This window comes from Pan troglodytes, chromosome 13 (genome assembly GCF_028858775.2).
Source record: "Pan troglodytes isolate AG18354 chromosome 13, NHGRI_mPanTro3-v2.0_pri, whole genome shotgun sequence".
Classification (NCBI taxonomy): Eukaryota; Metazoa; Chordata; class Mammalia; order Primates; family Hominidae; genus Pan; species Pan troglodytes.
The window spans coordinates 28,056,311-28,067,135 of NC_072411.2; the positions used below are offsets into that span (position 1 = coordinate 28,056,311).

At 40.4% G+C, this 10,825-nt stretch overlaps 1 protein-coding gene across 1 annotated transcript in view; it reads right to left on the bottom strand.

Annotated features, from left to right (window-relative positions):
* Positions 1-10,322, bottom strand: part of MAP3K2 (mitogen-activated protein kinase kinase kinase 2) — an 89,007-nt gene extending 78,685 nt beyond the window's left edge. The window contains exon 1 of the mRNA XM_016949683.4: positions 10,095-10,322. The gene's annotated coding sequence lies outside the window, so the exon portion shown is untranslated. The remainder of the gene's footprint in view (positions 1-10,094) is intronic.
* Positions 10,323-10,825: the final 503 nt, after the last annotated feature.

Genomic DNA, 10,825 nt, shown 5'->3' on the forward strand with positions numbered 1-10,825 from the left:
CCAGAAGATTCCAGTGCACACATTCATCACAGAGAATATATGTATTCCAGTGCACATAGTCATTATAGAGAATGATGAATATAATGAGCATATGAGCAATGTGGAGGCAGCGGGAATGTTAGGAACCTTTGCTCTAACTGGAAGAGCCACACAAAATCCCAACTGCACTATGTGACTCAGCCTTACCTGTAAAATCAGAAAAATATGATATACCATAGTTATTAAGTTTAAAAATGTAATATGAATTTTCTGGCACACAGTAGACAATCAAATATTATCTCTGCTTCCTAAGATACGGTTTGAAATTTGTAGAAAATTGTATGATAGCTTCAATGCCAGAAGACACGTCTTTATAAAACAGGAAGAGAAAGCCAAATGGGAGGCTAGGCTGAGATGCAAAACAAAGACAACGTGAAAAAGGAAATGGGTGAAATCTAGGACTACCAAGATAATACCGATTCAACTGCAGATTAAAATACTTGCCCAGGAGCCAGAGGTTGCAGTGAGCTGAGATCACACCACTGCCTTCCAGCCTGGACAACATAGAGAGACCTTGTCTCAAAACAAACAAACAATAACAGCAACAAAAACTGTAAGACAAAAAATATTTTTAATAGATACTAGAGGGAATAAGGAAAAGAACTACTGATGTGGCTACAGAGATTAAACCTAAGAAGCTTTACCAGAATGCAAAGATACTGAGAGAAGACGACAGACATGGAAAATGGAGATCTAAAAAACTACACATCCTCAAGGAACCAGAATACAAAGAAAAACCAAAGGTACAAATTTTAAAAACTTGAAAGAGCTGAAACAAAACTGGTACATTATTATTATGTAGTGCTGAATCCTTTGTTTAAATATCTGTATAATACTTTCTCAATTACTCAGAGATACTAGAAGGCAAGGCAACAATATTTTCTCTTATCCAACATCCTTAACAAACTAATTTGGCAAATTAAACAACACTCTCCATTCTCTCCAACAAATTACTGAACATTCGCCACTAGTGAAGCTTACTTTTCATCAAACCAATACATTTATGTTCCCATCAACTTACCGAAAATTAGTTATATTTATAATTTACAGTTTGTAACATAGTTTTTTATGATAAAATAACATTCAGTTTAAATACTACATAAATCAGTAAAATTGTAAATATGAAGAGTTGATTCTATAAAAATGAACCTGAATTTTAGAAAAACTCAACAGCTAGTTACAAAAACTGTTAAATCAGGTACAGGTGAATCAACTGTAAAAGACTAGGAGGAAAAAATCATACGTCTCTAGATGGATCATATACTCAGACTGCTTTACATCTATATGGTTTTTGTGTTTGTTTGTTTTCTGGGTTTTTCTGTTTTTGAGATGGGGTCTCACTCTGTTACCCAGACCAGAAAGCAGCGGCATGATCACTCCTCACTGTAGCCTGGACCTCCTGGGCTCAAGCAATCCTCCCACCTCAGCCTTTTGAGTAATCCTCCCACCTCAGCCTTTTGAGTAGCTAGAACTACCGGCGTGTGTGCTATCACGTCTGGCTAATTTTGTGGGGTTTTTTGTTGTTGTTGTTGTTGTTGTTTTTTTTTTTTTGGAAAGACAGGGTTTCCTCATGTTGCCTAGGCTGGTCTCAAACTCCTGGGCTCCAGCGACCCACCCACCTTGGCCTCCCAAAGGGTTGGGATTACAGGCATGAGCCATGGTGCCTGGCCTCTATGTTTTCTTAAACAAAATAAACATTTAAGGTAGAATGTATCATTTGTATTCCCCTTATATTAATAACTTTTTTAAATTTAATAAATACTAACTCCCAATCACATTAAATAAGAGAGCTTCTTTGTACATCAAAATAGGCAGAATCTATGTGGATTATGAGAGATTTTTACAATAACTGATAATGTTTTTGGAATACTTATTATATGCTAGGCACTGTCCTAAACATATTATCTCACTTAAACCTCATTTAAAAACCCCATGAATTAGACACTATACCCCAATTTTACAGAGGAGTGAGGCTTAGAGAGTGGAGCTCAGACTCACACTCAGGTCTAAATCCCAAGCTCATAGTCTTAGCTATTCACTACCTTTATTTTCTTTATCTTTTCTATATTTTAAAGTTTTTTTCAATACACATTATAAGCACAGTCGGTTAACGTATAAGGTTTGTTAACTTAGTTCAACTGTTGACGACTCTTCAAGGCCTTTTGGAAATACCATCTCCACTCTGGTACACAGTGGGTACTCAATGAATTACATAGTATTATATAAATGTCAAAGAATGTTTTTATATTGCTTGATGAAAGATATATTACAAATCTAATTTTCTCATTGCCCTGATAAAGCAAGAAAAGCAGCATGTTAGGAGCACATATTCTAGAGCCAGGCTGCCTGAGTTCAAGTCCTAGCTCCACCACAGACAAGATGTGTGAACCTAAGCAAGTTGCTTATTGTCCCTGTGCTTCAGTTCCCTCATCTGCACTACAGATATAGTAACAGTAACTAATTCCACTGGGTTGTTGTAGGGATTAAATGAATCAAAATCTTCAAAGCAGTACTGAAATCAGTGCCTAGAACATAGAAAATTACATTTAACTAAAGTAAAACCAGTATCTCGTGGGAGAAAAAAAGAAACAAAGGAAACTCAACCAGTAAATTCAAACCAAAACTTCTGTAAATCATCAATGATTTTGGGAGGCATCACCTTTTAAGTAATCTTACAGCACTGCAAAAGGAGATCCCTGCTGTCTGCACTGTGCTAGGTACTGGAGTACCAAACAACAAAACGCTGCCTCTGTTCTTGATGAGCTAACTTACTACCGAAGGACACATCAATGATTATAGTGCAATGTGGCAAGTACAATGGTAGAGGCAAGTGTGCACAGAGTGCTCTAGGAGCATTCTCAGTGACAATAAAGGGACCTAATTTGAGAATGATCCAAAGAATACCGATAAAATATATTAAACTATTCTTTTGTCATTATTAACTATTAAAGTTCACACTAAATGACTAACCACACAAATGGAAAAAATTCCAAAGTTTATAAACCTCATAGTGCTTTTTAAATTTATGGTACTATGAATCTCAAACAAATAATTGTTGACCACTTGTAAGAAAACCAGTAAGCTAGTGACAGTAGGGAATCTAAAGATTCTAACCCTATCCTCCTATTAGTTGGGAAGGCAAGGTATAAACAACAACAACAAAGTAAGAGTTAAGACCTAATCTTAACTCTTTAACCTAAGAGTTAAGTAACAATAAAGGCAACAATACAAGAAATATTACAAAGCAACTAGTAATTAACTACCAAGAAAAATATAGTCAACCAATGTTCCAAATCAATCCCAGGAATATCCAAGACAAAAGACAAACTTAACATTTCTTGTTAAGTGTGTGTAGATATAGATATATAGATACATCTCACACAACACTTTGAGAATAAGAGGAAAGGTTTTTTAAGTTCAATTTTGTATTACATACATTTGATTTACTTATAACTGGCTTCATAAAAATGAAGTTCACTTCTAAATGTAACAAACATATCTCATCAGAAATTCATTCTTTATTGATAAATGTTTACTAAAGCAATCACTATGAAATAAGAACATGCAGTAAAGTTTTAAAATTTATCCTTCTTTTTTCCCTGATTTTTGATACAGGGTCTTGCTATGTTGCCCAGGATGCCCTCCAACTCCTGGGCTAAAGGGATTCTCCTGCCTTAACCTCCTGAGTAGTTGAGGCATGCACCACACAGCCCAGCTCAAAAATTTGTAATTCTTGAACTTCATATAATGGTAGGAATGATCTTCTCTCAATCCAGTGTTCCTCCCATTACATCAGAAAATAGACAATTTTTTCAAAATGTATTTTAGTAGATCCACCCTTCCTTTATATTGTATTTCTGGGTTATTCTTGTGCAGTAGATGTTATCTAAGAAAAATTTAAATGCACTTCTTAAGAGTACAGAAGACCAGCATTGAGTTATTCCCATTTTTCAAGCCAGGTTTCTTATAAAATTCGTAACAAAGGATACTTTGAATACTTTGTTAAAATCTTTAAAATCCACAAAATCAGATTCTGATTAACCTAGCTGGATATTTTTTAATTCCTGTGACTTGTTTCCATCTATAGACCAACAAACATTTATTAACACTGAAATTTAAAAGTTAGCCTGACAAGGATCAGCAAAAGATACCACAACTATTAGGTAAAAGATCACTGGAGAACAGGCTAGCATTACAGTGCTAATTTATCATGCCACAGATTACTTGCTGACTGCAGTGAGAAAAATATACCTCACCTTACTCCTCTCAACCAAGCAATCAAACTTAGTATCACAAACAATGGGACTGCACAGTGTACGTCTCCTAATGGGAGGCATATAAAATATATTAAATCACTTATTAGGTATTCTTGTCCAAAATGTTGAAATTAAAACTAATCTACCCTTTAAATCTAGTTTACACTTAACAACTGGTATGGGGGAATACAGGAACAAGCTAAACAATGCTATGACGGGGGGAGGGGGGTGGAATCTGACAAATCGAGAATATGAGTCACTTCATAAGACAATTGTCTTGATCTCTTAAAAAAAATCATTGTCATTTTTAAAGGGGGTAAGAGGTGAAACTGCTGTAGACTAGAAGAGATCAAAAAGCCTTAACAACTAAATGCAATGAATAAACTTTGATGAAATCCTGATTTGGTGGGGATGGGTGTACAAACCACAAATGACAATTCAGTACGAATGAGATGTAAATATGGATATATATTAGAGTATATTAAAGAAGTATCGCACCTAAGAAAAGTAACAATAATGGTATTTTGGCTATGTAAGAAAATGTCCTTAACTTTAGGGGATGCATGTGACATATTGAGAGGTAAAATGTCATAATGTCCATAGCTTAGTTTCAAAGAGTTCAGCTGAAAATAATATACAAGTATATCTCATTTTATTGAGCTTCATTTTATTCTGCTTCATAGTGGTGTTTTTTAAAAAAAGATATCTGGAAGTGTTTATTTCTCCTTTATTTTTGAAATATATAGTTCCAGGATCTAGAATTCTAGTTTGATAGTTTTCTTCTTTCAGTAGAGGTATACCTTGTTTTATTTCACTTTTCATTGTGCTTCACAGATAATAATGTGTTTTCTTACAAATTGACTCACTCTATTGCCCAGGATGAAGTGCAGCAGCACGATCTTGGCTTACTGCAGCCTCCATCTCTTGGGTTCAAGCAGTTCTCCTACCTCAGCCTCCCAAGTATCTGGGACTACTGCCACCTCATCCCACTAATTTTTGTATTTTTAGTAGAGACAGGGTTTCACCATGTTGGTCAGGCTGGTCTTGAACTCCTGACCTCAGGTGATCCGCCTGCCTTGGCCTCCCCAAGTGCTGGGATTACAGGCATGAGCCACTCTACCCAGCAGATGTCGGTATATTGATAGGGGTTGCCTTCAATCTGCAGATTGCTTTGAGTAGTGTATTAGGCCATTCTTGCATTGCTCTTAAGAAAAACCTCAGGCTGGGTAATTTATAAAGAAGAGAGGTTTAATTGGCTCACGGTTCAGCAAGCTGGACTGGAAGCATGGTGCTGGCACCTGCTTGGCCTCTGGTGAGGTCTCATGACATAAGGCAAAGTGGGAGCAAGGACATCACTTGGCAAGAGCAAGTGAGAGAATGGAGAGATGCCACACATTTTTAAACAACCAGATCTCACATGAACTTGCTCATCATCAAGGGGATGGTGCTAAGCCATTCATGAGGCACCCACCCCCATGATCCAGTCACCTCCCACCAGGCCCCACTTCCAACACTGGGGATTGCATTTCAACATGAGATTTGGAGGAGACAAACAAACAACCCATATCAGGTTGTATGGTCACTTTGACAAAACTGATTCTTCCAATCAACGAGTATGGGATGTTTTTCCGTTTGTCTGTGTCATCTAGAATTTCTCACATCAGGACTTTGTAGTTCTCCTTATAGAGATCTGTTACCTCCTTGGTTAAATACATTTCTAGGTGGATTTTTTCTTTTTTTGAAGATTGCTTTCTTGATTTAGTTTTCAGTTGGATCGTCATTGGTGTATAGAAATGCTCATTTTTGTACACTGATTTTGTATTGATACTTTACTGGATTATTTGTCAAATTCAAGAGGTTTTTGGTGGCATCCTTAGGTTTTTCTAAATATGAGAGAGATCATGTCATCAGGGAATAGGGTATTTTGACTTTTCCAACTTGGATGCATTTCTTAATTTAAGAAATACAGCCAGGACAGTGGCTCATGCCTGTAATCTCAACATTTTTGGAGGCCAAAGTGGGAGGACCATCTGAGGCAAAGAGTTTGCAACCAGCCTGAGCAACACATTGAGATGCTAACTCTAAAAATAGAAATAAAAATAAAAAATTAGGCTAGCCTGAGCCAGGCTCAGATGTTCTTTTAGCAGTTTTTTGGCAACAAATAATTTTTTTTTTTTTTTTGAGATGGAGTCTCGCTCTGTCACCCAGACTGGAGTGCAGTGGCGCCATCTCTGCTCACCGCAAGCTCCACCTCCCGGGTTCACACCATTCTCCTGCCTCAGCCTCCCGAGTAGCTGGGACTACAGGCACCCACCACCATGCCCGGCTAGTGGTTTTTTTGGGGGGTTTTTTTTGTATTTTTAGTAAAGACGGGGTTTCATCCTGTTAGCCAGGATGGTCTTGATCTCCTGACCTCGTGATCCGCCCGCCTCGGCCTCCCAAAGTGCTGGGATTACAGGCGTGAGCCATCGTGCCCGGCCAACAAATAATTTTTAATTAAGGTGTGTATATATATATATATATATATATATATATATATAGCTTTTTAGAATGTCATTGCACACTTAACAGACTACAGTATATTGTAAACATAACTTTATATGCACTGTGAAACTAAAAAAAGAAAAACAAACGAAATACATTTTGTAAGGCTATAACTACCATAGACAGTGATCAGATTCTTCTGACAGATCTGAGCAAAGAAAATTGAAAACCTTCTGGAAAGGATTCATCATTCTAGATGCCATTAAGAACACTGATGATTCATGGGAGGAGGTCAAAATATCAACATTAACAGGAATTTGGAAGAAGGTGATTCCAGCCCTCATGGATGACTTTGAGGGGTTTAAGACTTCAGTGGAGGAAGTAACTGTAGATGTGACGGAAAGAGCAAGAGAACTACAATTAGAAGCGGAGCTAAAACTTGAACAGATGAAAAGTTGCTTCTTATGGATGAGGAAACAAAGTGGCCTTTTTTTTTTTTTTTTTTTTTTTTAAGACAGGGTCTTGCTCTGTTGCCCAGGCTGGTCTGCACTGCCACAGCTCACTGCAGCCCTGACCTCTCCTCCCCGGCTCAAGCACTCTCCCTGCTTCAGCTTCCCAAATCACCACAACTGGCTAACTTCTATATTTTTTTAATGGGATTTTGCCATGTTGCCCACGCTGTTCTTGAATTCCTTGGCGCAAGCAATCCTCCTGCCTCAGCCTCCCAAACTGCTGGGATTATAAGCGTGACCCCGTTACGCCTGGACAGAAAGTGGCTTCTTGAGATGGAATCTACTCCTAGTGAAGATGATGTGAATATTATTGAAGTAGCAACAAAGGACTTAGATTACAAGAACTTAGTTGATAAAGCAACGATAAGCAACTTAGATGATAAGTGATAAGCAATTAGTTGATAAAGGGTTTGAAAGGACTGACTCCAATTTTGAAAAATGTTCTATGGTGAGTAAAATGTTATCAAATAGTATCACATGCCAGAGTGAAATCTTTCATGAAAGGAAGAGTCCATCGATGCGGCAAACTTCACTAATGTCTTACTTTAAGAAATTGCCTCAGCCATCCCAAACTTCAACAACCACCCCTTATCAACCATCCTTACTAGTCAGCAGCCATCAACATGGAGGCAAGACCCTCCACCAGCAAAAAGATTACAATTCCCTAAAGGCTCAAATTTCTTTAGAAATTTTTAGCAATAAATAATTTTTTAATTAAGGTATATACTTTTTTTTAGACATAATGCCATTGCACACAATAGACTACAGTATATTGCAAACATAACTATATGCACCGTGAAACTAAAAAGTTTATGTGACTCACTTCTTTTCCTTTGTTGCAGTGGTCTGGAACCAAAGCCACAATCTCTCTAAGGTATGCCTGTACATGTACCTATAGATAAAGCAAATATGGCAAGATACCAACAAATGTTTAATCTAGAGGGTCAAGATACAAGTGGTTTACTATTACCAAATTTTCTGTATGCTTGAAATTGTTTGATAATAAAAAGTGGGAGGTGGGGGGAAATAGCTCCAATTCTATAGGGAAAGAGAAAATCAACCTGAAACCAACGCTGTAGGAAATGCAGAGTATCAAACATGACTTTATTTTAATACAGCACCTATTAGTTTAACCCTTTGGTACCAATAAACTAGAAACAAAAGCTCCACCTAAAACATTGCTTATAAGACTCAGTCTCTAATGCAATCCAATTATTTAAGATAAGCCTTTAACAGCTAGTTTCTCAAAACAGGCACATGGATAACCATTCTATAATGATATCATATACAACATAATTCAATAAGATTCAACATGTTTATATTTTAACCAAACAACAAATCAATCTGTAAACCATCCACATGTTAACTTTGTAATTTCACCTTTTCTCCACAGAGATTGCAAGACCACAAATTTTCTTCAACTTGATAATATACTAGGAAAATTACAGAGTAATATAACTGGGCATCAATAGATTTGTTAAACATTTGCAATTATGCATAGAGCTTCAATTACTCAAAGGAAATGTATCGACTTTTTTTCAGTACAGAGCTCTGGCTCCTTATTTTTTCCTCTCACCATAGTTTTAAAAAATACAAACTCATGCTAAAATGAGAATTTTCAGTTAACTTATAAACACTGACTAGTAGCACTCCATACAAATTAAAAAGAATCACACCATCAAACTTCCTACGATATTCTACGCATTAAAATTTGACATCGAACTAAAAAAGATTGCATAAGACAACGAACAAATCACTAAATTGCCACATAATCCAGCAACAAATTTTGCAACAAGGAAATCTCAAGCAAATAACCCAACTGTGAGTTCCCTTTGGGCATCAAGGTCAAACTACAAAAGTAAATTTGTGACTTTTCAAGATCTATGCAGTTTTACCAAATGTATTTATTTTTTGTAAGAGAATAATTTTTTTCTGTCCAGTACTAGTACATACAAAGTAAAGGTATCTGAAGCCATCTTTAAAATTTTTTTTTAAAGCCAAGAAAATGATTTGGCAAAAGATATCGAAGAGCTTACGTTAGGGAAAACTAAACTGTATCTGTCTATGTGTTTAGAATTTATCCCATTAAAGAAACTGCCCAGTTAGTCTCATTTTCTAAACGTATTTATTTTTTGCAAGACGAGAAATACAGTCTTACAAAAAGACATCTGCATATTCGAACCAAGCCTTCCTGGATTACTAGCTTCATGACCTTGGACAAATGCCTTAATCTCTCTGAGCCTCAAGTTTTCACCTGTAAAATGGGGCAATTTACCCACCTCATTGGGCTGGGAAGATGAAGAGAGATAATGCATGACAACTGCCGGGCGCAGACTAAGAGCACCCTAAGTGCTACCTAAATATTCCGTAAAGAGAAAAGGGGGAAACAACCTTACATCAAAAGATTACCACACAGTGACAGTGCAAAGACAAGCACTTTTTCGCTTACTGCATGTACCATTTCTGCTTCATCCCAAGACCAGATGCAACCTTTCTTCTAAAATCTCTGCAGGGTACGTGTCTGACAGCTAACACAGCCCAGCAGCCTACTTCGCGCTGACCTGGGCTTTAGGACTGGATGCAGGGGGCCCAAGGTCCGCCCTCCCGCAGCTAGGCAATCACCCAGCGAAATCTCCGCCCCTGGAGCGGCGCTTAGGCCGCCGCCAGCCCCCCTCCCGGCGCCCAGCCCGCGGCCCCCGACACACACACACACACACACACACACACACACACACGCGCGCGCGCGCGCGCACACACACACACACACACACGCACGCACGCGCGCACGCACACACGCACGTACCGGCTGCTCCGCAGGGACGTAGAGAGCCGGAGGCCCAAGGAGGGGCCGCCCCCGCCGAGCCCGCCCCTCCGCCCCAGCGCGGCCTGTCACCGCGGCCCCAGGTCGGGGGCTGCCGCGGGGCCCCCGGGGACCGGAGGGGCGCGCGAGGAGGCGGGCGCGGGCCTTGGGTCCAGGCCCGTCCCTCTTTCACATGAAGCCCGGGCCGGGCGGGGTGGCGGGCGCGTGAATCCTCGCAGCCGGCCGGGTCCTCCTGGCGCTCCTCGGCGCTTCTAGCCGCTGCAACCCCGAGGCCCGCGGGGAACTGGGCAGGAAAGGAGGAAGCCGCGGGCCCGCGTCGCTAGAGACCGGAGAAAAGGCGGGAGTGGCGACTCTGCGGACAGGGGCGCCGAGCGTCCTGGTCGTTGTTTTCGTCGCCGCCGCCGGCCGTGCAACCCCCGAACGCTGCGCCCAGCGGCCGCGGCACCCTCGTCAGGCGCCGCCGCTGAGGGCAGGCAGCCCGACAGCCACTACACACGGACCCGTGACGTCGGGCGTAGCGCGGCGCACGTCACGGCCGCTCGCTCGTGCGCGCGCACCCCTCCGCCCGGCGGTAGCGGAACCCGCCGCGGGCGCGCGCCCGGCCCAGGGGAGTGGGTCGGCGCCTGCGCAGAGGCCCGCCACGCCCACACACACGCCGCCGCCCCCACCGGCCGGACGGCGCGGGGATTCCCAGTCCTGGCTCCGCCCCGGCC